The 25,993-nt window shown below is 42.2% G+C and overlaps 1 pseudogene; it reads left to right on the forward strand.

The window, feature by feature from the left end:
- Nucleotides 1–780: 780 nt before the first annotated feature.
- Nucleotides 781–24,359, forward strand: LOC128658199 (uncharacterized; annotated as a pseudogene).
- Nucleotides 24,360–25,993: the final 1,634 nt, after the last annotated feature.

Genomic DNA, 25,993 nt, shown 5'->3' on the forward strand with positions numbered 1-25,993 from the left:
TATAAAGTTTTTAAAAAATGTTCTTTACTATTACACATGCCAGACCTTACAAAAGATGTGAAGATAAAAATGAAACATATAGATAGGTTGAGACTGTTTCAACTGTTGATGTTTAGGTTACAAAGAACTGAACTATACTTATTGACGGTGTTTATCCATATGTTTATACTACACCTTACACACATAGGCAGACTTAGTGAGCGAGGGATGGTAATCACCCAAACCACAACTCAATCTACCAAAGGGTATAACAGGCAGCACCGTGTAGGGTGGAGAGAAAAACCTCAATATTTGATACTAAGGGGAAACCCCTTTCTACAGAGTGCGGAGCTCCACAAGTATATTTATATCGCTTACCAGCGACAGCTCAGGGCAAACAGATCACTGCACGCACCTTGTACAAAAGACATTGTCAAATCACCACCAGACTCAGGTGTTGGGGAGGGAGGGGGGAAACATGGGCATGGGCACAAACATGAATCAAAGCCTGAGCGAGATCTAGAGAACACACACAATGAACCAAGTAATCCTCCAATGTTAGGATTAGACATAATCCAGGACAGGCTAGCTCTGAGATAACACCAATCTGTAAAATGTATTGCATAATATTTGAATTGTCATGCTGCCTTGTGCTTTCTCCCGCACCACGGATCTTTGGACTCTGTTCCTGTGCTATCTATGCCCCTCTGTCTCTCTACTACCTCATCTCTCCCCCCTTCTTTTTTTCTCTTCTCTTTTTTTTTTTTTTTTTTTCAGACCAAATAACCCTAACTTACAAAGATGCCATTTAGAGTTACGACCTGGAATGTAGGGGGTCTCAACACACCTATCAAACGTAAAGCAATACTTAATCATCTTAAAAAATTAGGTTCTGACATTGCGATGCTACAGGAGACGCACCTTACCGACACAGAACAGCAAAAATTACTCAGAGAATGGGTGAATCAGGTTGTCTTTCTATCGCACACTAGGGCTAGCAGAGGCTTGGCAATACTGTTTGGGAAAAAATTGACAGTTAATGTAAAAAACACATATCTAGATCACAACCTCAGATACATGGTAGTGGAAGCGACAGTGGACTCAGTGGACTATGTTTTCTGCAACATATATGCACCTAACCATAGGGATCCCAAATTCTGGGAAGACCTGATAAAACACTTAGCACCTCATTGGGGATCCAGATTGATAATTGGGGGGGACTTCAATATCTCCCCGACTCATACACTCGATAGACAATGGCTAGAGCCTCTGAAAATTAGAGATCCTAAAGCAAATTATAAGGCGAAATATGAAGCGAAAATATTTAAAATGTTTGAGACGGATATCGGCACCAGTGATATCTGGAGACTGCGCAATCCAGAAGGCAAGGAATTCACATGCTTATCAAAAGCCAAACACACACTATCTAGGATAGATATTTTTCTAATAGATAACAAACTGATCGACCAGGTACTGGACTGCAAAATCCACGACATAGTGATATCAGACCACGCACCAGTAACACTGACGCTGAGAACTAGCGGACAATACACCAACAGAAACACACTCCGCTTCCCCACTTACCTGACAAAATCGGAATCCTTCATCAAGTTCCTACAGCACTCATGGACAGACTACGCAACAGACAACGCTATCCACACAGACAATATTACACTTTACTGGGAGGCAGCTAAAACAGTGCTAGCAGGTAATATTATCTCATATGCAGCTAAGGTGAAACATAGGACACAACTCAGACACAGAACTTTACAGAAACAGCTAGCACAGGCATATCACTTTTATCTTCAGAATAACTCAGAAACTACATACAAGAATTACATATCAGCAAAAGCGGAGCTAGATACATTTATGAATCAACAGGCTGCATCGGGCTTATTAAAAACGGCGGGCAGACTTTACAGATTCGGAAGCCGGGCGGGAAAGTTGCTGGCTACACTAACCAAAGCACAGACGGCAAGAGTTGGTGTTGCCGCCCTGCGCTGGAAAGGCAGGTCATACACCACCTCGCAAGACATAGTGAGATGTTTTGAACAATACTATGCGCACCTGTACACGAAACAGGCTCCAGTCCCTAGAGAATTGATGACTCAATTTTGGGACTCGATTAACCTCCCGAAAATTTCCTCAGATCAATTAGATAATCTGAACGCCCCGATCACACATGAAGAACTATCTAACACTCTGAAAAGTTTGCCCCTGGGCAAGACACCTGGCCCAGATGGTCTACCATCAGAATTTTATAGGGCTCTGCAGCCACAGCTGACTGCCACCCTCACTAAATTGTTCAATTCCCTATTGCAAACGGAATTGCGTCCTTCTAGAGAATTCATGGCGGCAAATATCACACTCATACCCAAACCAGGCAAGGATCACTCCTTGCCGGAATCTTATAGACCCATTTCTCTCTTGAATGTGGACTATAAGCTGTTCACAAAACTACTGGCAAATAGACTCAAAACCATACTGCCAGATCTGATCCACCCGGATCAGACTGGCTTTATATTCAAACGAACGTCAGTGGTAAACCTCCGCAGAGTCTTACAGGTGGTGGACCACTATTGGAGACAGGGGAAAGAAAACCAGACAAAAGCCGTCCCGGAGGCCTTCCTGCTGTCCTTGGACGCAGAGAAGGCCTTCGACAGGGTGGAGTGGCCCCATCTGATGGAGTCGCTGCATAGATATGGATTCGAGGGTCATTTCTTAGGCATACTGCGCAAAATCTATGATTCACCAGTGGCGAGGGTCCTATCCAATGGCCTGTTATCGGAGGACTTCCATCTCCAGAGGGGCACCAGACAGGGATGCCCTCTCTCCCCATTATTGTTCAATGTAGCCCTGGAGCCTCTGGCCTCGAAACTCAGGGGAGTGTTCCCCGGCATTAACATAGGGGGGGTCCCTCTCCACCTGGCACTATATGCAGACGACATGTTGTTGTTTGTAGATTCCCCAAAAACACACATCCCAGTCATACTTCAGACGATAGAGGAGTTTGGCTCCTTATCGGGGTACAAAATAAATACGTCCAAATCGGAAGTGCTGTGGCTCAGGAAGCATCAGCACACTACCCATGACTTCCCGTTTGTAGAAGCAACGGAAAGCCTTCTTTATCTGGGCATACATTTGCACAGAGACCCGGGAAAAATTTATAAATTAAACATATCCAACAAATGTGTGCAATTATCCTCCCAGCTGTCAAACTGGCTTGATCTCCCCTTGGGATTATCGGGTAGAGTTCACTTGATTAAGATGACGATACTGCCCAAAATATTATACCCAATGCATATGCTACCATTTCTCTTGACTAATGCAGATACGCGCCTCTTATCTAGGGCAATATCACGGTTCATCTGGAAAAAAGGGAAACCACGGATAGCAATGGAAAAATTACAACTCCCTTATTCTGCAGGGGGACTGGCCCTTCCGAATTTAAAACTATATAATTGGGCAGCATTGGCCAGGATGGTAATAGACTGGCAACTAGGTACAGCCCACTTTGGGGATGATTAACTCGAGAGGGCGATAGTAGCCCCCATCTCACTGGCATATCTGCCTTATGGGACCGGTAGAACCCTCCCCACTGAAATCCTCAATAATGTGTCATACAGAGACCCACTAAAGGCCTGGCACAAAATTCACAAATATTTAAAAACTGACTCCCCCTCGCCCAGGTTTATCCCGGTCTTGGGTAAGACTTCCCGGCTGGAATGGATCAAGAACCCTTCCGGATATGGGAGGGAATGGGACTAAAGGTACTGGGAGACACACTGGATACACTGTCACATACAGTCAGATCGTTCCAGGATCTCAAAACCAGATTTCACATTCCTAATAGACATTTCTATGCCTATTTGCCGCTGAGACACTATGTGGGATCACTGCAGTCTTCCAATGAAAGGTTTTGGGAAGCTTCGCCTTTTGCAATAGCACAAGCCCTGTTCCGTGCAGGATCATTCTCGCTATCCCACATTTACAAACGCCTGATACAGCAAAACGAATCTAAGATCCTAACAAAAATGTTGTCAGGACATGTCTCCGCCTTCTCGGTGGAACCCACAATACAGGATGTTAAAGAAAGCCTGGAAAAAAACAGACAGGCAACACTAGCGGTATCACAAAGGGAAACACAAATTAGGGTTTTACACATGGACTACATCACACCACATAGACTATCTAAGTGGGACAAAGAAATCCCAAACCATTGTATTAAATGCAGACTACCAGCCCCATCTTTTCATCATTATTTTTACACTTGCCCAAAGGTCAGGAGGTTCTGGGGGCAATGTCAATACTGGCTGAAACTCACACTTAAAATAGAAATCGAATTCACGGAGACAGAAATTTTCCTGTTTAAATGGGACGATATACATAAAAATATACATTTTTTTCTTGCAAATAGTTGTGATCTGTATCTGATTTAATATTTTAGTATTTATGGACCTGTGCCGGTAAGGGTGTACTCTGTGTGATAGAGGTGTCAGGGAGTTTTTTACCCTGCGCTCCTACCACATAAATTCTTTTTCTGAATTAATTTAATAAATTTATCACCCCTGAGCACTACTCACCTGCATATTTCTTAAGTGTAAGCAGGTGGGTATTGACCGGAACTCTTTTCCTACTGTTTCTGGTGCCAGTCATACTATATTAATATATATATATATATATATATATATATATATATATATATATATATATATATAGATAGATAGATAGATAGATAGATAGATAGATAGATAGATAGATAGATAGATAGAAGATAGACAGATAGATAGATCAAAATAAATATTTTAAAGTAAAAAGAACGTTTTCTTCTAAGTGAAGAACATTGGAATTTTAAATTTTCTACTTAAATCAAAGTAAAACAAATTACAATATATTAAAAATGAAAAAAATATATTTTTCACGTTTAAAGATATATGAGTGGAAAGGGCTCCAAAGTATGTGTGTCTGTATATATATATATATATATATATATATATATATATATATATATACACGTGTGTTTGTGTATATGCGTATATATGTATGTATATACATATTTACATATATAAACACACAAATACACATGTATATGTATATATACAGTATACAACAGAAGTGAGTACACACCAGTGCAATATCACTTAAATGTCAAATGATTCAAAATTGTATAACCTAACAGTAACTGCATTACGTCTACATTTTACAGTAGGGTATTTGCTCTTATGTCAAATTAAAAACTAATAGTTTAGATTTACTATATTAAAAATACCGGCCCCAAAGCAGGAAATCAATGCAACAAAAGTTTTATTTTTTTCAATACTTTCCATATCTACCTTTATTTTTTATGAAAGACTCAATTCTCCTTGGCATGGAGGAAACCAGTGTCGTACAAATTTCTGGAGAGCTGTTCTGCCCTTCTTCAGAGATAATTTTTTTCAGCTGCTCTTTGCTGGAGGGGTTGTGTTGCTCTACCATTCTCTTTAAAATACCCCAAAGGTGTTCTACTGGATTCAAGTCAGGTGACATACTTGGCCAGGTCATAGTTTTCAGTTGTTTCTCCTTTAGAAACTCCTTTGTGAATTTGGCAGTGTGCTTTGGATCGTTATCATGCTGGAATATTCATCCTCTGCCAAACTTCTGAAGACTGGCAGTCATCTTGTCAGGCAGGATTTTGGTATATTGCAGGCATTCATGGTGCCATCTATAAATGTCATCTCCCCAACACCTTTTGCAGTCACGCAGCCCCATATCGTCACACTCCCACCTCCATGATTCACTGTTAGGACTATGCATTCACTGTAATAATCCTGACCAGGTTCATACCAAACATGCTGCACCCCATCTGAGCCGAAAAATTGTATCTTGGTCTTGGCCATCTTACCAAATAATGTGCTGCCTGTATTCATCAGGGTTTTCATGTTGTTTAGCAAAGTTTAATCTTGCAGATTTGTGCCGAAGAGCAAGCAAGGGTTTTTTCCTTGGATGCTGTCCATAGAAGTTGACATTATACAATGCCCTTAGCACTGTCTGAGCTGTCACAGAATCTCCAATTTCTATCAATAATATCTGAGCCATATCTGAAGCACTTGCCTTGATGCAAATCTAAAGCACTTGCCTGTTGCCTGTTTTTCAGAGCTAGATTGTGCAAGTAGCGCACTGTTCATGGCGTCATTTAAGGAGGACAGCCACTGTGGCTTTGATTTTTGGTACTGTGTATCGATCAATACCTCCTGATTCCTGCTGCAACTGCGTTTTGACTGATTTTTCTTGTATCCTTTTCCATCTTTGTGAAGTCTCACAATCAGATTTTTCAATTCCTTGAGACATGATGCAAACTTGCAGATAGACACAACCCATTGGTAAAAAAATTAGACTGTTCTGATAACTATGCTCATGCAATTAGGCTAATTGGAAATCATAGGTGTACTCAATTTAGTTTCAGTTATCTAACTTGTGTGTCAGTGACCACAGGTGTATTCACTTTTGTTGCATTAAAAGGACATTGAACCCACATTTTTTTCTTTCGTGATTTAGATAGAGCATGCAATTTTAAGCAACTTTCTAATTTACTCCTATTATCAAATTTTCTTCGTTCTCTTGCTATCTTTATTTGAAAAAGAAGGCATCTAGACTTTATTTGGGTTCAGACTCTGGACAGCATTTTTTATTGGTGGATCAATTTATCCACCAATCAGCAAGGACAACCCAGGTTGTTCACCAAAACTGGGCCGGCCATGAGAGGTGATACAATCCTATACTATAAAAGGCCAAGTGGCCTTACAGTCCCTAAGTCTCTGCAGTGCGAGCAGAAGTCGGCGTGATCGAGCACGGCCGGGGGCGTGGCCGAGCGTGAGGGCCGTAAAGGGGGCGTGGCTGAGCATGAAAGGGGTGGGGCCAGGCGGGCCGTGAAAGGCTATGCCGTCTGAGAGCTCAAAACAGCTCAAAAGAGGGAAGAGAGTGGGTAGGGAAAAGATAAGAAAGGTGAGAGAGAGATCAAGAGGGGAGAGAGAGATCAAGAGGGGAGATAAAGAGAGCACAAGAGAGACAGCAAAATAGAGGGGGAGGGAGAGCAAAAGAAAGGGGAGAGAGAGATCAAAAGAGGGGGGGAAGAGAGAGGGGGGAGGGGGACAGAGAGAGGGGGAGAGAGAGAGGGGAGGGGAGGGAGAGAGAGAGGGGAGGGGGAGGGAGAGTGCGATAGAGAGGGGAGGAGGAGGGAGAGAGAGAGAGAGAGAGAGAGAGAGAGGGGAGGGAGAGAGAGAGGGGAGGGGGAGAGAGAGAGGGGAGGGGGAGGGAGAGAGAGAGGGGAGGGAGAGAGAGGGGAGAGAGAGAGAGGGGAGGGAGAGAGAGAGGGGAGGGAGAGAGAGAGGAGAGAGAGGGGGAGAGAGAGAGGGGAGAGAGAGAGATGGGGGAGAGAGAGAGGGGAGAGAGAGGGGAGAGAGAAAGAGAAAGAGAGAGAGAGGGGGGAGAGAGAGAGAGAGGGGGGAGGGAGAGAGAGAGGGGAGGGAGAGAGAGAGGGGAGGGAGAGAGAGAGGGGAGGGAGGGGAGAGAGAGGGGAGGGAGGGGAGAGAGAGGGGGGAGGGAGGGGAGAGAGAGGGGAGGGAGGGGAGAGAGAGGGGGGAGGGAGGGGAGGGAGGGAGAGAGAGAGGGGAGGGGGAGAGAGAGGGGGGGAGAGAGAGGGGGGAGAGAGAGAGAGGGGAGAGAGAGAGAGGGGAGAGAGAGCGAGAGAGAGAGGGGAGAGAGAGAGATAGAGGGGAGAAAAAGAGAGGGGAGAGAGAGATAGAGGGGACAGAGAGAGGGAGAGAAAGAGATAGAGGGGAGAGAGAGAGAGAGAGAGAGAGAGAGAGAGAGAGAGAGGGGGGGAGAGAGACAGGGGAGAGAGAGAGCGCAAAAGAGAAGGGGGAAGAGAGAGCGCAAAAGACAGGGGTGAGAGAGAGCACAAAAGAGAGGGGTGTGAGAGAGAGCACAAAAGAGAGGGAGAGAGAGCGCAAAAGAGAGGGGTGAGAGAGAGAGCACAAAAGAGAGGGGGAGAGAGAGCGCAAAAGAGAGGGGGAGAGAGAGGGTGCAAAAGAGGGGGGAGAGAGAGCGCAAAAGAGAGGGGGCGTGGCTGAGCGTGAAAGGGGCGGGGCCAGGTGGGCCGTGAAAGGCTATGCAGTCTGAGAGCTCAAAACAGCTCAAAAGAGGGAAGAGAGTGGGTAGGGAAAAGATAAGAAAGGTGAGAGAGAGATCAAGAGGGGAGAGAGAGATCAAGAGGGGAGATAAAGAGAGCACAAGAGAGACAGCAAAATAGAGGGGGAGGGAGCGCAAAAGAAAGGGGAGAGAGAGATCTAAAGAGGGGGACAGAGAGAGGGGGAGAGAGAGAGGGGAGGGGGAGTGCGATAGAGAGGGGAGGAGGAGGGAGAGAGAGAGAGAGAGAGAGAGGGGAGGGGGAGAGAGAGAGGGGAGGGGGAGAGAGAGAGGGGAGGGGGAGGGAGAGAGAGAGGGGAGGGAGAGAGAGTGGAGAGAGAGAGAGGGGAGGGAGAGAGAGAGGGGAGGGAGAGAGAGAGGAGAGAGAGGGGGGAGCGAGAGAGGGGAAAGAGAGAGAGGGGGGAGAGAGAGAGAGGGGAGAGAGAGGGGAGAGAGAGAGAGGGGAGAGAGAGAGAGAGAGGGGAGGGAGAGAGAGAGGGGAGGGAGGGAGAGAGAGAGGGGAGGGAGGGGAGAGAGAGGGGAGGGAGGGGAGAGAGAGAGGGGAGGGAGGGGAGGGAGAGAGAGAGAGAGGGGAGGGAGAGAAAGAGAGAGGGGGGGGGGAGAGAGGGGAGAGAGAGAGGGGGGAGTGAGAGAGAGAGAGAGAGAGAGGAGAGTGAGAGAGAGAGAGAGAGAGAGAGAGAGGGGAGAGAGAGCGAGAGAGAGAGGGGAGAGAGAGAGATAGAGGGGAGAAAAAGAGAGGGGAGAGAGAGATAGAGGGGAGAGAGAGAGGGAGAGAGAGAGATAGAGGGCAGAGAGAGAGAGAGAGATAGAGGAGAGAGAGAGATAGAGGAGAGAGAGAGGGGGGGGGAGAGACAGGGGAGAGAGAGAGCGCAAAAGAGAGGGGGAAGAGAGAGCGCAAAAGAGAGGGGTGAGAGAGAGCACAAAAGAGAGGGGTGAGAGAGAGAGCACAAAAGAGAGGGAGAAAGAGCGCAAAAGAGAGGGGTGAGAGAGAGAGCACAAAAGAGTGGGGGAGAGAGAGCGCAAAAGAGAGGGGGAGAGAGAGGGTGCAAAAGAGGGGGGAGAGAGAGGGTGCAAAAGAGGGGGAGAGAGAGAGCGCAAAAGAGAGGGGGGAGAGAGAGCGCAAAAGAGAGGGGGGAGAGAGAGAGCAAAAGAGAGGGGGGAGGGCGCCCAAAAGAGAGGGGGAGAGAGAGCTCAAAAGAGAGGTGGAGAGAGAGAGCTCAAAAGAGAGGGGGAGAGAGAGAGAGCAAAGAGAGGGGGAGAGAGAGAGCGCAAAAGAGGGGGGAGAGAGAGCGCAAAAGAGAGGGGGAAGAGAGAGCTCAAAAGAGAGGGGGAGAGAAAGCGCAAAAGAGAGGGGGGAGAGAGAGAGAGCAAAAGAGAGGGGGAGGGAGAGAGCGCAAGGGGTGGGATCGCTGTACCCTGCAAAAAATGGCCGTGTGGACGGGCTTTAGGACTAGTTTTAAATAATTTGATATTTAAGTGATATTGCCCAGGGGTGTAGATTCCTACCGCATTTGAAAGTCAGTAGTTATAAGTTTTATGTACAACACGGTACCATAAAACTCATAACTAAAGTGCTAAAAAGTACACTAACACTCATAAACTACCTAATAACCCCTAAACCGAGGCCCTCCCGCATCACAAACACTAAAATAAAATTATTAACCCCTAATCCGCCGTATTTCCGCCTCGCAAACATTAGTTTATTATTATTATTATTATTAACCCCTAATCTGCCGTCCCTAACATCGCCGCCACCTACCTACATTTATTAACCCCTAATCTCCCGCTCCGGACATCGCCGCCACCTACATTATACTTATTAACCCCTAATCTGCTGCCCCCAACATCGCCGCCACCTACATTATATTTATTAACCCCTAATCTGCCGCCCCAATGTCGCTGCAACCTACCTACACTTATTAACCCCTAATCTTCCGCCCCCAACGTCGCCGCCACTATAATAAACATATTAACCCCTAAACCGCTGCACTCCCGCCTCGCAAACATCGCCGCCACCTACCTACATTTATTAACCCCTAATCTGCTTCTCCGGACATCTCCGCCACCTACATTATACTTAATAACCCCTAATCTGCTGCCCCCAACATCGCTGCACTCCCGCCTCGCAAACATCGCCGCCACCTACCTACATTTATTAACCCCTAATCTGCCGCTCCGGACATCTCCGCCACCTACATTATATTTATTAACCCCTAATCTGCCGCCCCCAATGTTGCTGCAACCTACCTACACTTATTAACCCCTAATCTGCCGCCCCCAATGTCGCCACAACCTACCTACACTTATTAACCCCTAATCTGCCGCCCCCAACGTCGCCGCCACTATATTAAAGCTATTAACCCCTAAACCTAAGTCTAACCCTAACACCCCTTAACAAATATAATTTAAATAAATCTAATCAATCGGAATCTAAGGGACGCCATCTTGGATGACGTCACTTAAAGGTACCTTCATTTGTCGTTAGTCCGTCAAAAGAAGAGGATGCTCCGCGTTGGATGTCTTGAAGATGGAGCCGCTCCGTGCCGGATAGATGAAGATAGAAGATGCCATCTGGATGATTCTGCCCGTCTGGAGGACCACTACTGCCCGGCTTGAATGAAGACTTCTGCCCATCTGGAGGACCACTTCTGCCCGGCTTGGATGAAGACTTCTGCCCATCTGGAGGACCACTTCTGACCGGCTTGGATGAAGACTTCTGCCCATCTGGAGGACCACTTCACCCGGCTTGGATGAAGACGTCTCCCGGTAAGTCGATCTTCAGGGGGTTAGTGTTAGGTTTTTTAAGGGTGTATTGGGTGGGTTTTATTTTTAGGTTAGGGTTTGGGCTGCAAAAGAGCTATCTGCCCTTTTAAGGGCAATGCCCATCCAAATGCCCTTTTCAGGGCAATGGGGAGCTTAGTTTTTTTAGTTAGTATTTTATTTGGGGGGTTGGTTATGTGGGTGGTGGGTTTTACTGTTGGGGGGGTTGTTTGTATTTTTTTTACAGGTAAAAGAGCTGATTACTTTGGGGCAATGCCCCGCAAAAGGCCCTTTTAAGGGCTATTGGTAGTTTAGTTTAGGCTAGGGTTTATTTTTTATTTTGGGGGGGCTTTTTTTATTTTAATTGGGCTATTAGATTAGGTGTAATTAGTTTAAATATCTTGTAATTTGTTTATTATTTTCTGTAATTTAGTGGGGGGGTTTTTGTACTTTAGATAATTTAATTTAATTTATTTAATAGTATTTAATTTAGTTAATTTATTTAATTATAGTGTAGTGTTAGGTGTTAGTGTAACTTAGGTTACAGGTACTTTTGTATTTATTTTAGCTAGGTAGTTATTATTCTACCTAGTTAAAATAAATACAAACTTGCCTGTAAAATAAAAATAAACCCTAAACTAGATACAATGTAACTATTAGTTATATTGTAGCAAGCTTAGGGTTTATTTTACAGGTAAGTATTTAGTTTTAAATAGGAATTATTTAGTTAATGATAGGAATATTTAGTTAGATTTATTTAAATTATATTTGTTAGGGGGTGTTAGGGTTAGACTTAGGTTTAGGGGTTAATAACTTTAATATAGTGGCAGCGACGTTGGGGGCAGCAGATTAGGGGTTAATAAATGTAGGTAGGTGGCGGCGATGTTAGGGACGGCAGATTAGGTGTTAATAATAATAAACTAATGTTTGCGAGGCGGGAGTGCGGCGGTTTAGGGGTTAATTAGTTTATTATAATGGCAGCGATGTTGGGGCGACAGATTAGGGGTTAATAAATGTAGGTAGGTTGCGGCGACATAGGGGGTGGCAGATTAGGGGTTAATAAATATAATGTAGGTGGCGGCGAAGTTGGGGCGGCAGATTAGGGGTTAATAAATGTAGGTAGGTTGCAGCGACATAGGGGGCGGCAGATTAGGGGTTAATAAATGTAGGTAGGTTGCAGCGACATAGGGGGCAGCAGATTAGGGGTTAGTAAATATAATGTAGGTGTCGGCGATGTTGGGGGCATCAGATTAGGGGTTAATAAGTATAATGTAGGTGGCGGCGGTGTCCGGAGCGGCAGATTAGGGGTTAATAAGTATACTGCAGGTGTCTGCGATGTCGGGGGCGGCAGATTAGGGGTTAATAAGTGTAAGATTAGGGGTGTTTAGACTCGGGGTTCATGTTAGGGTGTTAGGTGTAAACATTACACCTAAACATTATAGTGTAGTGTTTCCCAATAGGAATCAATGGGGCAGTTATACGCTGCTTTTTTGCAGGTGTTAGACTTTTTTTCAGCCGGCTCTCCCCTTCGATTACTATGGGGAAATCATGCATGAGCATATTACACCAGCTCACCGCTGACTTAAGCAGCGCTGGTATTGGAGTGAGATTTGGAGTAAAATTTTGCTCAACGCTCACTTTTTGTCTTTTAACGACGGGTTTCTGAAAACTCGTAATACCAGCGTTGCAGGAAAGTGAGCGGTGAGAATAACGTGCAAGTTAATACCTCACCCCTGTTACCGCAAAACTCGTAATCTAGGTGAAAGTTTGGAATGAAGATCCAAAGAGTATTATGGAGTGACAAATCCAAGTTTCAATTGTAGAATATATGTGAGAAGAAGAGTTGTAGATAGATGGAAGAATGAGTGCTTGCGGCCTTCAATGGTCTGTCCTGGTTGGGGCTGCATTTCTGACAGTGGTGTTGGCGATATTGTACAAATTGATGGAAATGTGAATGCTGAAAAGTACAGACAGGTTTTAATTCCTCATGCCATTCCTTCTGGAAAGCGCATGATTGGGAATGGTTTTATTTTTCAGCATGATAATGATCCCAAGCACACTGCTAATGCAGTGAAATCATATTTGGAGAGAAAAACAGCTGATAAAATACTGAAAGTAATGGACTGGCCTCCACAGAGTCCAGACCTGACTATTATAGAGACAGTATGGGATCACCTGGACAGAGAAAAAAATAAAAGACAACCTAAATCTAAAGAAGAACTCTGGGAAGTGCTGAAAGAATCCTGGTATAATAAACCAGAAGATTACTTCAGAAAACTTCAGGACAGTCTCTCCAAAAGAGTTAGTGCCAAAGGAGATCACACTAAATACTGACTTTTTCCTGAAGAAGCCATTTTGTTCTGAAATTTTTTTTTTTATATATTTTGTGTATATACAGTATTTCCTGTATTTTCTGTTTGTACCTTAATAAACAGACTGAAAAATAAATATGGATGGTCATTAAAACTTTGCTAAAACAACAAATCTAATGGTAGCCTAAGACTTTTGCACAGTACTGTGTGTGTATATATATACATATACACACATACACATATTTAGACATATATGTATACATAGCCTTTCTCAGTCAAATACCTTGTCATATACCATAACCCTTTTAACTCTTATAAAACATTTTTATTAATATTTATGTAAAATATTTTTACCAGAAAGAGTATATATGATTGTAATTCTTTATTTAATTGTATTTAAGTTGTGTTTGGTGAACATTTTATTTAACCATTACACTTTACGCTAGGTCTTCAGGCGTGCTAATACGCTCAATCTCATCCCTGCACTTACAACTTGTAATATGTGAGCTAGTTAGCATGGTAGCAATATTGCTTATAGCACCCCATGCTAACAATAGTATGCCACTTCCAACCAACCCTTAATTATTAAACAACTCCACCATGCCTGGTCCGAAGCCCGGCTGTGAAAGGAGGAAGGTTATGCCTGGGGCTAGCTTCCCTACGATGTAAATAAAAATGTAGCTACAGAAATTTTAGCAAAACGACGAAAAACTATTCCGGCCTTAGGGATATAAGAATTTTCTTCAAGGAGATCTATGAGAGCTTGTGGTGAAATATAAGTACCAAAAGAAGGGATAATGTCAGTGAAAGACCTAAACACAAACTCTGGGTCTTATATGCATATATAGAAAAATTACAGAGCAAGCTCAACAGTCCATATTATCAATGTGTACCCAGTTTAACTCAACTCCCCATAAGCAGACCACCTTTTTCTTATTTTAAGGCAACATATCTCACCAATCTGCTGTGCATCCGCTTCAGGTGAGACCTGGCTGGTTCGTATACTCCTCCAGACGCTGACCTTAGCGTTAACCTGACTGGTTCGTATACTCCTCCAGACGCTGACCTTAGCATTAACCGATATGCTGGGTGCAATCACCACACTGGACAATGATGACGTCAACTGTGACGAGGTCCGTAGCAGCCAATAAGGGAGGAGGTGTGTCTGAAATCAGAGACCGGGTTAGTAGATCCCAAAATAACGATCACCAAACAAAACTTCAGGCTTGCTAAGTAGGATGCATTCCATGGAACATAAAACAATGGTCTGTCCTGGGGGGGCGGAGCCAACTGCCGAAGCTACAGGACGGGCCATATCAGAGCTCCTGAAACTTAAACCCTAAATAGCTATTTTATGGCTCCCTAAGAACTTATAAAACTCTAAATATTAACCTACTGGGTTTCTAATGCATATCTGGATGTAGTTTGTGAAGTTTTGAACCAAAATAACGTATTCTCAGCTCAGAGGCCTACTAGCTAGTGGAGACCACGGATAAAATCCCAACATCACACTTAGAGATAACTACCCGCTAACCTCACGGACAAGAAAATACCTCCTGTATCTCCCTTCTCTAGTTTAATGGAGCTACAAATCTATTCGGCGCTGCTCGCCTTGGGGCGCTCCATGGATAAAAACCAACAAACCCTTGTGGCTGAATTGAGAGCCATTGCGGCCCCATTGCATAATGGAACCCTACAGGGGCAAGCCGAGGGGGAGTTTGCCTGGTGGGAATTTAACCCTTCACATTACGATAAAGATATGCCCCAGGACTTGGGGGACTGGGTTATGGCTGACAGGGAGGCCTTGAGTGCGTGGAGCCCAGAGCAGCCGGATATGCTTCTACAGGACAGTGCCTAACAGCTCGCACCAGTACCCACAGAGCCAGAGTGGCGTAGTGTGACATACCCTGTGGATCTACAGACGCAGAGATCTGAATCGTCTGATACATGCAGCCTACGGCCGATGGCTCTTGCTTACGTGAATCCCTCCGGGTCGTGTGGGATGGCTGCATCGGGAGCGGAACAGAACAAGCCGCCTTTGAATTACACCGGACCACAGCAGTCAGATCCAGAGAAGCCTATTCGCGGAAGATTTGAAGCATGATCTGACCCCCATCCCAAGCGCACTAACCCATCTGAATTGAGGTCGCGCTATTCCATGAACCCTTTTCTTTATAGCTTCAGCCTCTTTATTCAAGCTTCAGGTCGGCTTGCTAAGATACTCACCAGCCCACTATATCACTCTACATGGCGCAGATCCTGCTCTTGTACCCTGTCCGGACGAGACCCGCTACCTAGAGGTGGCATTGGATAAAAGAACATTTTTAGGACACGGCCACAAGCTGTTACAGTTTCTGTTGGTAGCCAGAGTCGACATAGAAGTAACATATGCCACTGATTCATGCTTAGTCTAATCCGGGGAATACCTATGTCAGTCCCGGCTGTTTCTTAATACTTGTATATACTGGACATATTTCAAATGTAAGAGACAATATATTTCAGCAGCTATATTGTTCTACAACAGTTTTAGCCAGACTCTCTATCTATCTGTTCATATGCAAATATTGATTTTTAGTTGATAACTGTCTTGCACCTGTACCTTTGCAACTCATTTTGTAAGATAAGTTCACACGCGGTTCTAGATTGCAAACGAGTATTGTCTATATTTTCCTCTCATAGGCCCTACATATACCCCTGCCCAGCTTGTAACACACTCTCCTAGCCGGAACTTCCCTGCAGAACTTTTGCTGATGCTAGACTTTTGTAAAGTTTAGACTAATATAGCACGTAGCTATAGTTATATAATACTGTTAAATATGCGTAGTAGCTGTCTGCTTTGATGATATTACCTCTTTACTGACCCTAAGCTTGAAGTATACACTGTGCTCTCACCTTTTTACCCTTGTACCAACAGGCATGCTTATATCACATAGGACAGGGTCTAATATTCCCAAGTACTACATCAGTATGTAGGGTGGCTGAGCTAAGTGTCTATTTAATGTACAGCTGAACTTTATATAGATTTAGTGAATGCTGTATACACATGTTTATATATGCAACATAGTAATGTCCTAAACTTGACAGGATTAGCTCTAAAAACTCTCAGCATAGTGTAATCTCCCAGTACTAATAAGTTTCTACCCCTCTGTTTAGTTTAGAGTGGTGCTCGTAGCCAGGATAATGCACCACCATCTTGCTTTTGAGTCCTTTGCTTTCCCTACTGAAATGCTGGTAAGCCTCTTATAAGTGGGTTTTGGTACCAATACTGTCTTATGATCTGAGATATGCAACTCCATTCCCACATACTCCGTCTGACCTACTTCACATAGGCTGTAGCTTTGTAGCATTTATCAGGCTTCTCTTACTTTCTTATTAATAAGACATATAGATTATGATATCAGTGACTATAGTTCACTGCCAATATGTTTATCAATGTCCGACACATAGATATCTTGGGCAGCTTTTTATGCTCCCTGACTTTCCACTAGATCCTCTTCAATATACCCTCCTAGGGGACACTCCCAGTGTTTGCTATCAAGCATTCGAGGATTCGAGATAAATCCAAAGCTGTGTTAAACTCCACTTTGTTACTAACTCGTAGCACTTCTATGTGCTATATAACTCTGTACCATATCCCAGTATGCTATTAGTTTCCAACAGTGATGCGGATGCATGCATCAATTTTTTCTTATTACCTGATGTGCACAGGTCTGTATAATTACAGGTGTATATATAGACAGTAGTTTCATGTTAAAATGAGATGTTTATGTAAGCATTCTTACCTACTATATTATACACTGGCGATGTTAATTAAGGCTTATATATATGTATTGCCATTGCAGGATATGTAAAGTATATCCAGGTAAGCTGCCTACAGAAGCTAGATTAGCTAACTAACCTATAGTCTTACATCTTTATGTTTCGAACCGCTTGTTTTATCACACAGTATGTTCTATAAACTACAGTTCAACTGGTACTATAAAGTACCCAGAGCGGTTCCTTATTACAAAAGATATTTATATGTTTTCATATCACCTACTATAACATATCCTGTCATGACTTCTTATAATGTCATAGGCACTTTGTTTCTGAACTAGTGACATAGGAACTTTATTTCTGATACCTCCGCCCCCCCCCCCCTTTTTTTCCCCTTTCTTCCATGCTCCGAGCGGTGCTTACCCGCTGATTTGTTCCATACTCCCCCCCCAACTATCATAAAGCCCAAAAGCGGCTATCCTCCAGACTAATATATCTATTCATTTATCATATCTAAAAGGGTCCATGAGTGACCTACTAATTAGTCTGTCAAATTAAGATCGAAAAATTATAAAATAGAGGTTTGGTTAGCCTCGCTCTCCTATATATGTACACTGTTTTGCAATTGTTTTCGTTCTATATATACTGACATGTTTACTGTTGGCAATATGAGGCAATGTATGTTTTTTTTCTTTTGTATGTATCATAAAACCTCAATAAAAAAATTATTTAAAAAAAAACAAAAAAAACAATGGTCTGTCCTACTGGTGTGTAGACAAGAAGAAAGGAGCGTTCAGACAGTTAATTTAAAAACAAAACCTTTATTTTCCAATTAAAAAGAGAAACAGCAGCATCCGCACAGGGAGAGCATAACACCAAGCTGGCTTACGCGTTTCGGCTTATGCCGTAATCATAGCAATAGGTGTTAGGACCCCTCTGCATCCTCTTAAGACACACATAAAAAAAACTATTGGTTAATACTTAATTGCAAAAGAAAAAACAAACGCCATCTCTGTGAAATACATTGACCTATAACTATTACGCTACATTAACAGTAATGTACAATACATCAGTGTAAGAAGGATTATAGAAGCGGTGTTCAGAATCAACAATTTAGTTCCACTATAACTAATAGATCAGAAACACAACAGTCAGAATTGGAACAGGTTTTTCCGATAGACTTGGATGTTGTAGGGGGAGGTATGAATCAGCAAAAACCATTGACCCAAGGAAGATACCAACTCAGGGGCAAACGCCCACAAAGCAAGTACAAATAACAAATGTAATTAATCTATCCAGTGTGTCATTAACTACAGACTAAGAATATGTGCTTAGTCTTGGATTAGGTTTTGTCCCTTCCTCTAACTTTAATGTCTTTCAAACCATATTAGATGTTAATCGTTTAGTCAGAAACATCACCATCACCAGAGATGCCCTGATATCCAGAATGAATCAGATGTACCGTCTGATTTTACTAATTTCTTTGAATCTTGTGATGTAGTGTCCCTTCAGATGCTGGGATCTGAAACTAGGATAAACTATAGTGACATTAAAACTGGGCCAAAGTTTAAAAATAAATCTACATTTTATACGATACAGAATAGGTGTCCTATTATAGAGACATTCCAAATTGAATCAGATCTTGTGGCTTTAGGGGAATCCATTAAGTATAATAACCCGAAATGTAAATTTAATTTAACTAAAGCCCAAAAAGAAGCTTTGACATCTTTAGAACAGAATAGGGCCTTGGTTATCCATCCAGCGGATAAAGGAGGTTCCGTTGTAGTTATGGATAGGCACATGTATATTACTGAAGCTAATAGACAATTGTATAACATCCATGATTATACCAAACTATCTGGTGACCCTACTGGGGTGTTCAGAGGGGAGTTAATTGATCTCTTAGATGATCTGATCGAATTAGGTTTTTTGGATCCACACACAGTGGATTATTTAATTGTTAAATGTCTCAAGACCCCGTGGTTTCATTATTTACCTCATAAAACCTTGACTAATGTTCAAGGTAGACCTATAATAAGTGGCAATGATTCCCTTCTTGAACATACCTCTGAGTGGTTAGACTCCCTCCTACAGCCGCTTGTATCCTCTCTGGTCTCCTATATCCGTGATACTAAACACATATTAAACGTGGTTAAGGAGATAAAATGGTATAGTAGTTACTTTTGGCTAACTATCGATGCAGTGTCCCTGTATTCATCAATTCCTCATGACAAAGGTCTGATGGCATTGGAATTTTTTCTGTTTCACTTTACAGGATACACTAGTGATTTCCAACAATACATTATCAGGATAGCCAAATTTTTACTCACTCATAAATTTTTTAGGTTTAAGGGGGATTTCTTTCTCCAAAGATGTGGCACGGCCATGGGGGCTACATTTGCTCCCTCTTATGCAAATTTATATCTAGGATGGTGGGAGATGGTGCACATCTTTGGAGAGAGAAACCCCTTCAGGCCTTATGTGAGAGTGTTCAAGTGTTTCATAGATGATCTTTTGCTAATTTGGTCTGGACCAGATCATTTGATTTCTGATTTTGTTCAATACCTAAATGACAATGATATGGGTTTGCGTTTTACGTTTGAGTATCATTCTAAATCCATACATTTTTTGGATTTGACCCTGATAGGGGAGGAGAAGGGTAAAATCATCTCGAGGGTATATCGCAAACCCATATCAGGTAACACCCTTTTGCATGCCACCAGCTGCCACCCAGAGCATGTCAGATTCACTGTAGCCAAAGGCCAATTTACAAGACTTAAACGTAATTGCAGCGAACACTCTGACTTTTTGGTGGCGGCTGGTGACTTGGAAAGGAGGCTATCTGACAGGAAATATCTGAGACGTGAGGTAGCAAGGGCCCATAAGGAGGTAGATTCTATTGACAGGCAAATCTTGATTTCAGAGAATACATCTAAGATTAGGAACACACAATTTGATGGTGTTCATTTTGTTAGTGGCTACAGTACCCAATATACACAAATACAGTATGTGCCATAGTTAAGAAGCACTTTGCACTTCTGGCAGCGGATGATGGGTTGCAGGACACTGTCAGAAAAGGTGTTAAGTGTTCCTATCGTAAGAGTCGCACCTTAGGTTCCTTACTATCACCTACTCAATTAAAACCTGTAACGAATCCTTCTAGTTCTTGGCTACGACATTTAGGGATGTTTAGATGTGGCCACAATATATGTAGGCCCTGTGATTAAGTCACTATCACTAAGCATTTCAAATCTTATGTTACAGGGGAAGTCTTTGATATACAATCTTGTTTAAATTGTACTGCAAATTTTGTAATCTATTTATTGGATTGCACACTTTGTAGAGTTAAATATGTAGGACTCACGAGTAGAGATGTAAATTCTTGTATTCGTAAAACACCTATCTACAATTTCGCAGGGAAAAGTGACTACCCCCTGGACAGCATTTTGCCAATAAACAAAGTAGCGAACTGGATTCCCTAAGGTGGTGTGTGATTGAAAAGGTAAAGCCTCCCAGGAGAGGTGGAGATCTGGAACTAATTCTGGCAAAAAGGGAAATGTACTGGATTTTTAGGTTAGGCACGCGCATTCCCAGAGGTTTAAATTCCAAATATGACCTTATTATTATTGGGAATAATGTATTCCCTAGAAGCGCATGCAGAACCTCTTCTTTCAGTGCATTTCTCTTTCCTGATTATTTGATGTTGTATTTGCATTTCTATATCTCATGGGTGACGGGATGATGCATGTGGTATTATAATATCCTGTATTTGCATATATTTTCATATTAGCTTATAGGATTTTTTGTATAAAATATATTGTCATCCTATGTTTATGTGGTGATATATGTATGTATATTTTTCCTTATTGAAGTTTTATATATATATATATATATATATATATATCTTTTATGATTGCATTTGTATATCAATTGAGGATTCAATAGTGTGATGATGTGAAATGTTTTATGTTCTATATCTACATGTTACTATTTGATGGAGGTTTACAGAGATTCTGTATATATTGGTTTGATATATATTGTGCATTACTGATTTTGCAGTGACTGCCTTTTGGCGGACTATATGCGGGTCTCCGTTGGACCCCTGTCTAAGTAGATGTAGAACATTTTAACATTTTTGACATTTTGACAATATGATGTAATTATGACTTGTTTCTAGAACCCTTCTATAATCCTTCTTATACTGTTAATGTAGCGTGATAGTTATAGGTCAATGTATTTCACAGAGAGGGCGTTTGTTTTTTCTTTTGCAATTAAGTATTAACCAATAGGTCCAGCTTGGTGTTACACTCTCCCTGTGTGGATGCTGCTGTTCCTCTTTTTTTTTCTTTTTTTTTTTTTTAAAATGAGCTTTATTTACAAATTCATAAGGCACAAAAATTAATACAACTTGACAATGTCATCAGAAGGGTACATACGGGATACTGTGTGTACAACTTATCAAGGGACCGCATTCCCTTAACAATTGTTGTGAGGTGCAGGATATAAAAATTAAAACTAACAATATGAACAGAAAAAAGCAGAGTCCATGTGTCCACTTGTAGAAATAAACATCCGTGTTCCCCGTGGTACTGGAATGTATCGTCCATAGGCAAGTCTAAGCTCAAGGTTTTCCTTTTTTTTCTGTATTGCTATTATACAAGTGTCTCTCCTGAATCCTTTCTCCTTTTTAGACATTGGGTTTAGTATAGTTATCAAAACATGAAACAGGTAAACATCTGTAAACATTTGGGGCTAACATGCCCTCTTGGTTAAAAACGAAATGTGTTTCTAAACATGAACAAAAACAAAAAGTACTGATTCCTTTTAATACTATTCATTTCAGCATTCTTTTCTATAGTTAGCATGTCTCCAAGTCTATTCGCTTACAGTGTTGGAGCAAAATGACTATACCTCCTGGGAAGGGGAAAAGCGAGGGGAAAAAAAGGAGGGAGAAAGCAACAGACATCTTTGTTATTTATAAGTAATGTAAGGAGTCCAGTGCATATAACCCCGGAGTGCCGCGCTAGGTTGAAGCAGGGCGTGTTAGTCCTTCAACTTTCAGTGGCTGAGTTCCATTGCTGTTTCTCTTTTTAATTGGAAAATAAAGGTTTTGTTTTTAAAAGAACTGTCTGAACGCTCCTTTCACCTTGTGGTGAAAGCCAGAGATTGTTGGAAGCCACAAAGGCAATTCACTTGCTTTCGACCAAGACCATCACCATTAAGACATGGAATGTGAGGACCATGTATGAGACAGGCAAGACAGCCCAAAATGCAGCAGAGATGAAAAACTACAATTTTGCCCTGCTTGGCTTTAGTTAGACTAGATGGACACAGTCCGGACAGAAAAAATGGCTGCAGGAGGAATGCTTATGTATTCTGGACACAAGGAAGAGAATTCCACACAGCAACATTCTGCACAATGAAAAAAACGATTAACATGAATGTTATCCAGTGCTATGCACCTACAAATGACAGTGTAGAAGTAGAAAAAGGACAGTTTTACAACAGTATCCAGCCCATCCTAGTGAAATGTCCTTAGAGAGACATCACCATACTGATGGGGGACCTCAATGCCAAGATCGGAAGTGACAACACTGGGTATGAAGAAGTCATGGAAAACTATGGCCTTGGCATCATGAATGAGAATGGTGAAAGGCTCACAGATTTCTGCACCCTGAACATTCTGGTGATAGGTGGCAGGGTTTTCCCACACAAAAAAATTCACAAGGTAACATTGGTGTCACAAGACCATTCAACAGAGAACCAGATTGACCATGTCTGCCTTGCCAAGAAATTCAGGAGGTCCCTGTAGCATTGCAGAGTGATGAGAGGAGCAGGCGTGGCATCCAACCATCACCTTGTTGTGGCTAGACTGAAGCTAAAGCTGAAAAAAGAATGGATGGAACCAAAGCCTGTGATATAATACCACCCTCCTCAAATATGCACAGAAACAGAGTGAATACTCAGTCTTTCTCAGATACAAGTTTCAAATCCTGCAGGAACTAGAGGATGACAGAGACCAGGTAGGAATTCAGTGGGAGAAAATCAAAGAAACAGTGACATCAACCTGCCAGGAGGTACTGCATCCCAAGAAACATAAAGAATGGATCTCCACTAGGACTCTCCACAAAATCCAAGAGAGAAAGGAAAAGAAGGTTGCAGTCAACATTAGCCGAACAAGAGTAGAAAAAGAAAAAGCTCAAGGCATGTACACGGACGTCATCAAGGAAGCAAAGAAAATCTTAAGAGCAGACAATTGAAGGTTCTTTCATGGTCTTGCCACAGAAGCCCAGGAAGCAGCAAGCTATGTGAACTTGAAAGAAATTTATAACATAACAAGGAAACTCCCCGGCCGGTACAGCAAGCCAGAAAGAACTGTTAAAGACAAAACTGGGAAGACAGTCATGGCTAATGAAGGCCAACAAAGAAGATGGGTGGAGCACTTTGAAGAGCCGCTGAACCAGCCAACCAACAGGGACATGCCAATCGACTGCAACAGATCAACTAAGAAATAAATATGGCAAGGCATCAAACAACTGAGAAACCGGAAGGCAGCAGGGCCTGATAACATTCTGAGGCACTCAAGGCAGATATTGAAACATCAGTAGACAAGCTCTATCCCATAACTGGGAAGAGAAAATGGCGCCATCAGACTGGAAGGAGGTATATATCATCAAGATCCTCAGGAAAGGCGATCTGAGTAACTGTGCAAACTACAGTGGGATAACTCTATCAATCCAAGTAAAAGTATTTAACTGAGTCATCTTGAAGTTGACGCTCAGTTACGAGATCTGCAAGCTAGCTTCTGCAAAGATAGACCCTGCAAAAAACAGATTGCAACACTGTACATTATCATCAAACAGTCAATAGAATGGAATTATCCACTCTATGTCAACTTCATTGACTGTGAGAAGGCATTTGCATAGAGAGAGAGACCCTTTGGAAATTCCTCCACCACTACGGTGTTCCAGATAAACTTGTAAGGATCATTATAATTCTTATAAGGGAATGGCCTGCAAGGCAGTCCATGGAGGACAACTTACGGAAACTTTCCAAGTGAGGACAAGAGTCCAACAGGGTTGCTTGCTCTCATCTTCCCTCTTCCTGTTGGCCTCAACATCCATAGGGGAAAACCAAGCACCTGAAGGTGCAGTCACTCTTGCAGGAGATGCACTTAAAGAGGTTGAGGCCTTTACCTACTTGGGCAGTGTCATAGACAAGCAGGGCAACATAGACGCTGATGTTAAGACAAGAGTAGGCAAAGCAAGGGCTGCAATCATCCAGCTAAAGAGGATCTGGAGCTCCCAATACCTAACGCTGCCCTGCCTAATGGCAGCAGACTTCCCAACTCCCTGCCAGAAATCATGAAAAGACCCTAGGGCTGGATAGGTCAGACCCTACCCAAGCCCATGTCAAACATCACCAGGCAAGACCTGATCTAGAACCCTCAAGAAAAAGAAGGTCAAAAAACACCTGGCACCAAGATCTTGAGGCTGACTGCAAGGATATGGGCTACACCTAGTGTCAGATGCCAAAGATTGAGATGTCTGGAGAGTCCTAAATGATGGCCTTTACTCCAGGAGGTGTACAAGCATAACTAAGTAAATAATTATTAAACAAATGCTCATTTCTTACCATGAGTTTAACCCCTGCAAAATAAATATATGTGCTGCCCCTAAGAATTACATGGCTGATATGTCAACCAGTAGCAGCATAGACACGTATCCACCAATAAAGGACCATGTTCTGCTGAGGAGCATTGCAGGCATGTGACTGGTGTGTAACTTTAACTACGTTTAAACCCTTTTGCTCATAATGAATGAGAGCATTTTATTATTACACTAGAATTTCCCTTTAATGTGACTCTATTAATAATATGGCATTTTGGACCAGTATAACACCAGTTCTCAGTGGTGTCCTTACATCATCTTCCTCTCTGTCTCTGATTCAAATGTAGCTGCAGTTAAAGGGAAGACATAGAGGGCCAACTTAATACCAATATGGAGAGAAATTACAAAATATAATTGTGTTTTTTTACCATTATATTGTAATGTAGGTATCTTTCCTTCACATCCAGAACCCTGCATAGAAAGATAAAAAGCTATCAAGGTAAAATTTGCCTTTTTAATTTATTTGAGGAACCTTGCAGAGTTGACAAGAGTTGGACAATCTTTCCAGAGTGGAGCACATTACCTAATCAGGCCCTTAGTTAGAATCCACTTTAAAGGGACACTCAGGTTAAATTAAATTTTCATGATTCAGATACAGCATGTAATTTTAAACAACTTTACAATTTACTTTCATTAAAAAAATGTGCACAGTCTTTTATATTTACATTTTTTTGAGTCACCAGATCCTACTGAGCATGTGCAAGAACTCACAGACTATACGTATATGCATTTGTGATTGGCTGATTGCTATCACATGGTACAAGGGGAGTGGAAATATACATAACTTTAAAAATTGTTATAAAAAAATCTACTACTCATTTGAAGTTCAGACTAAGTGCTATTGCATTGTCTTGTTCTCTTGCATTTATTGATTATGCAAATCTAATGTGTTGACTGGTCCTTTAATAAAATTGTATATATTTAATAGTTTTATTCAAAAGGATAAAATGTCTAGTGCAGTTATACAGATGTAGATGCACGAGATTTAGATCTTGCCAAATAATTTCTAAAAAGTTCTCTGAATCAAATGAGAGAAAATGCTCAAGAGGGAAATTGTTAAAGGGACACTGAACCCAAATCTTTTCTTTCGTGATTCAGATAGAGCATGCAATTTTAAGCAACTTTCTAATTTACTCCTATTATCAATTTTTCTTCATTCTCTTATTATCTTTATTTGAAAAGCAAGAATGTAAGTTTAGATGCTGGCCCATTTTTGGTGAACAACCTGGGTTGTTCTTGCTGATTGGTGGATTCATTTAACCGACCAATAAACAAGTGCTATTCAGAGTTCTGAACTAAAAAATAGCTTAGATGCCTTCATTTTCAAATAAA

Source organism: Bombina bombina, chromosome 4 (assembly GCF_027579735.1).
Source record: "Bombina bombina isolate aBomBom1 chromosome 4, aBomBom1.pri, whole genome shotgun sequence".
Classification (NCBI taxonomy): Eukaryota; Metazoa; Chordata; class Amphibia; order Anura; family Bombinatoridae; genus Bombina; species Bombina bombina.